Here is a 6,000-nt window from a genome sequence, read left to right on the forward strand (position 1 = left end):
GGTTTTTCCTGAAGTGCTTGATGATCCATGAATAGAGTGGTTAGATATCACTATCATAGTTTTTAAGGTGTAGACGTAGTTCTCGCTAACCTTTGGTAAAAATTATGTTTTAATTCTAAAATATATGAAATATTATTGTTAATGATAAATGCCTGCCCCTTTCATCGAGGGTATGCCAAGATTTTACAGCCAATTATATTGTTTGGTATTTTATACTCTATAATTTTGGCGCAAACAGAGCTTGAGGTATGAACCAGATTGTAGAGCTGAAGATGTTTTATAATCTTTAACTTTAGCAGGATAAAAATGTCTATTCCTATATTTTTAAGTTTTCATACACATGTGAATCAGTTATATCATTGTTATTATAATCATATTCTAAGAAACAATAAACCCAGTTCTCACTCCCTCTCCCTGAATTCAAGATTTTTGTCTTTTCTTCCCAAAACACTGTGAAGCACATTTTGCCAGAATTGCCTGAAAAATGCTGATCTGTTAAAAAATAAAGACAGTGGATTCTACTGTTTGGTAGTCAATTATAATTTAGTCTTGCTTAAAACAAGGTCCCAATTTTTTCCAATAGAATTGATATATGGTGCAAATTAGATCAGTTAAAGGAAAATATAAAATAAAACCAAAATAAAAAACGGTCTGGGAGGTGAGCACACTAGAATTAGGTTGTCTGCCGATACAAAATTAGTTTTCTGTGAAATTTGAAGTTCCTTTTCAGGTACAGGGTGTTATGAAATTTGAAGATTTGTAACAAATCATGTTTATGGTACAGTGCAGGCCGTAGGAATGAACACAAAGTCACCATGTGCCGGTGTTTGATTTTCTATTCAAGGGGTCAATCACCGCGACTGATCACCCTAAATCCCTATCAGGGATCATGAACACGGCGTCATCGCGATCCCCGGTGGTAATGTGTTCATCAAAATCCGCGGTGATCGTTTCTCCGTGAAACATCAAAGCAATTTGTCCGCCGCGAATCCTGATGATGCAGCCCCGGAGGGCCACGATTACATTCAGCCCTCGGTTTTACCTGGGGTGGTGTGGCTCTCAGTTGACCATTATCGACCCTTATCGTTGTACGTGTACCGATTTTTTTTTACCGCTAGCAGTCGAGACGATTGGTAGATTTTGTGACTTACATGCAAGTGTCCTATCCCTAATGTAAGACTCGAATTCGAAGTGATACGGTTCTCCGTGACGATCATGGGTATAACTAAATAAAAAAAACATCTGGATACCGTATAGTGAGTCTACGAAATTCCCTTAACGTCTCAATTGCTGCTGTTGATAAATGATGTGGTTTAAATGATCTGCAATTCAATACTTGTATATAGGCCTATGCATTTAGTCACTACTGATTTAGCTGACCTGTTTATAGATGGCGCTTTGTGCATGACCTCAGATGCCATGACCTCGGAGAGGCCACATAAGGGGCTCGTTATTTAGTGAAAGATCTCGTACTTATTTTTACGTGATCTAGCAAAGTCCTTAATTGCATAATTTAGTCATCACACATATCTGAAGTATATAGCTAGTAAGATGTCTGTTTGAGAAATTGATCCATATACGTGTACGACCTGTGACGGATGAGAAGACGATAAACATTGATAAGATCATTATTTGTCCTCGCGGGGACATAATGTATGTTTTTTGTTTCGTAATTGTTTGAAGAAAACCAAATTTTATCCTGAATAATATAGCTTATAATTATTTCGTCTGACTTTTTGTAGCGGGTGTCATACATAGACTGTATAATTATTTAAACATTTCGTAGTTTAAATACACGACTTTAAAGACGTTGTGTGTTTTCTTACTATCATTATTATCAGGGACGATTCCGGGGTGGCTAATAGCATAGACATACACTTGGGCGCATTCAAATTACCGGTAGATATATAAATCCATGCTCATATTTTCCAAACTATATATACAGTAGTTAATCAACTTCATTATTTCATTAACAGCCAAATTGTCACAGCAAAATCATTATGCGAGGTCTCTTTTTTTTCGATTACATGCATGATTGGAATCTATGTGTGTATACTATAAATGTTGTGTATATTGTTAAATGGAAATTGTCAAATAGATATTGTTTGAAATACATAGAATACAGAATTATGTGTATGTATAGTCCGATGTGCTCTCTTTATTGTGAGAAAACAATACATTGGTGTATGTAATAAAGAAATCTATAAAATACATTTTAACATATTTCAATTAATTATAAGCATAACATGGGAATCTTTCCCGTCCCTTTTATTTTGGAAGCAAAACAAAATAACGTCCAAACAATGTGAACTATTTCGTCCTTTCTCTATCTATAGACCAGTCTATTTTACGTCCAACGAAGCCTGATGATAGATCATGTAAAAAAAAAAAAAAAAAAATTGAAATTTTCCATTGAACTGGTAGGTAACAAAGGCGTTCCAGAAGAAAATATTTACCTTCTGTGAAGAGAATGTCGGAGATGAGTATATAATAGATATATTATATCATTATCGTGGTTTTGTTTTACGGCAATCATTGAAAATTCGCTAGGAAATAATATATTCCAAATCATTACCGTTTAAAACCAAATGAAATCAAACTGAATGATCTATTAAACGGTCATACTTATAAATGAGTTATAAATGGTGTATCATTATTTTCTAGAAAAAAAATCTCTATATCGCGTAATATAATCATAATTGAAGATAGTGAAAGCGATATAGATTAATTCTCTATACACAGAACATTTACATGCCGTGTAATTACCGTTATAGAAATGTTTTCACCAACTGTTAACACCTGTCAATCACATATTTTAATTACAATAGAGAGTATACCTGTTTCGCAATGACCCCATCGGACCCCTATGTTTTTTTTTACCTGAGGGGAATATATGTTGTTATCCAGAAGGATTTTAGGCTGTAGTTGGTCGATGTCTACTACCTGTATCTCACATCTTACTGTAGGATTTGTTTTGAAATAAATAAATGAAATTACACGTTTTAAATCGCAACAATTAGTGTTCGTGTATTATCTCAATAATTAATAACAAATACACGGGATAACAGCTACCGTAATTATTTAAGTAAATATAAACTAAATATTGTGAAATTATACCCTTATGTTTTGGGCGACACTCTCATAAATCCTAGCGTAAGACTTTTTTACAGCCAATTAATTAGACAATAGATTGCTAGGATACCTGCATCGAATGGGGTGGACAGTTTACCTGATGACACACCATAATCAGGCACAGCCTAATATAGCTCCGCCCACATACTCTCAGATTTGTTGCCACAGGTGTGATTGACATGTCTAGATGATTTTTACAAAGGACATAGTCGAAGTTTTAATCGTTTGCTGATGTCACTGCACGTTAATGAAATTAATGTAAAGGCTATAAGCAGACATATAGATTCGCTTGTTATCGTACATTGATTGATATATTTAATCAGAAGACAGTTACCTGTACAATAGCAAACTCGTAGAGACTCGGCAAAAATCAGACACCGCAGATCGTTAGTACCGACCGCAGTGTAATTTAATTAGGGTGCATGTGATTATTTATTTATTACCATATGTCGTTCAATTAACGCATTAAAATCACAGACACATTGTTGACTTGAACATTACAATAAGCAGACATCTGTCTCCGGCCGTATCTTCATCTGTGTACCATTGTCGTGGTCATTTATTTGCTACATAAAATACTGTGTTATCGGACATAAACATAATATGTCGTTACTAAAACCAAAGACATATATATGTCTCTGCTAAAACATATATATCATGTGGCATAAAACTTACTTGTTGCTAGCCACATCGTCATTCACAATATAAAAGTGGTACGCATTCAGATATTTTCATTTATATTTATAACGTACCCGCATGTGAGCCCACAGGCGGTTGCATAGAAAATATTACTTTCATTTTTTTTTTTATGACAGTGGTTATGTGTAATCTGTTAGCGCCTGTGGTAGGACTGTGATCTAAAGTTTTCTGGCTGCAGTTCAAAGGAACCTTGCAACTTACCTGTGATAAAAATCACGACTTACCTGGCAGTGATCGGATGACATGCTGACAAACGGTGATGAGTACACAACTAAATTCACACATGTTCCTAATGATTTGATAGTTGTGTAATTGTCTGTAGCTAATTTCAGGTATCAAACGTCATTTTTTTCAGCGGTATTATCAAGCACTAGCAGGAAAATCAAAACCGAGAGTAATATGCATAGAAAAAATATTGGGAGAAAGATCATATGGTGGGTTAATTTATGTACAGTAAAACTCGGATAAGTCGAAGTCGACGGGACCGAGCAAAATATTCGACTTATCCGATGGTTCGACTTAACCGTGTCCGTTTGTATACGGAGACAAAACACCCGACTATCATCGTTTGTGTGCATGCAGAACTGGTGCTTGATAACATAGCCGAAAATAAGCAATAAATAATAACAAAGAAATTAATTAATTGTACATGATAACACTTATTCCTTTATCTAATAAACAATATTGTGCATAGTTACAGATCAAAACAAAGTTCGTGCGTAAAATCATCTTTGACATAGATACGCGATTTACACACGGGAGTCGTACAATGACAGCATGTACATGTCTGTGATATTTAAATAAGACACACTAAAAAAATCCTCATCCTTGCACATGTTTCACTTTGTATCCCTAAATGATCGTTTCTTTAAATATCGTTATTAATAATACGAGTTTAAGTTCTTTATACTAAGCCTTTCGGCTCAACTGTAGGCATATGAATATTCGAGGTACGGACAAAAGCCCCTCCGGACAAAAGGCCCTTCACACTAATATTCATAGTACAAATGTATAACAAAATAATTGATCACTTTAGCCACATATTATTCATTGTTTTGTTAATTTTACGGGAGAAGTCGTTTATAAGTTGGTAAAATTTGCTGACTAATCCCTTTGTCATTTCTGTATATCAATAAAATATGTTTAAACATAAACTACAACACGTGTACAGTGGACCCACGATAATCCGGACGCCGATAGTCCGGAAAACTCACAGTCCGGACGGAAATGCACGGGAACGGATTTCCGTAACGTTATTTGTACTCACCAGTCCGGAAATTCGGATTCCGATTCCGGAAGCCCATTTTGGGAACGGAGCGTACTTTTCATTAGCAAATTTCCCTCAATAATTCGGACAATTTTTTCACCACGAGGAGAAAAAAATGTCGGGGCAAGTCACCCGTGTCGACAGCTGTACAGACTATCGCTTGACACTGTGCGTAGTCAATAGCGACCGCCGCCAGGTCATAGCCCCGGGTGTTTACCTGTGTTACAATGTGTAGCTTTTGTTTTTATAACGGTACATTGCTTTTTTCTCTACGACCTAAATGTTACAGTATTAAAGGATTTTATAGTATAGCCTGGTCTTGCTTTTTTCAACTTGACGTACAATATCTATGATATTTATTTTACAGACGGCAACTTTTATAAGAACACATATTTCTATTTCGTAGTTAGTAAGAATTTATGCACAAACATACAGTGCGTGATACGATAATTAATCAATCTCAAATACATGTAATAAATTTATGATCGGTAATTAACATCATTAACGCTTGTATTTGGTAAACATGGATATCGGCTTGTAACACTGTTACGTGAAACGACGACTCATTGAAAGATGCACGTTATTAATTACACACACATTTACGTATTACGCAGTGATCACAAGAACTGGGTTGATTACACACAAATTAGTCAATAGTCGTCTGATACTTAATTAATTATGTAAGCGTCACATTGTTAAGTGAATACGGGTTTAATAATTATCGGACATTTTGGGTAGTTCTCGCTGGTGTCGCGTACTTTTAAATAGATAGCTTGGGGTTTCTGGTACGTAAAAATCATAAAAAAAACATGGACTGATGGTAAGTTGTAAAATCCAGGTCTTTTATTGTATACATATATACCCTTACACATAGTGATATGTGATTATATACATGTATATAA

This window comes from Pecten maximus, unplaced genomic scaffold (assembly GCF_902652985.1).
Source record: "Pecten maximus unplaced genomic scaffold, xPecMax1.1, whole genome shotgun sequence".
In the NCBI taxonomy this organism is placed as follows: domain Eukaryota; kingdom Metazoa; phylum Mollusca; class Bivalvia; order Pectinida; family Pectinidae; genus Pecten; species Pecten maximus.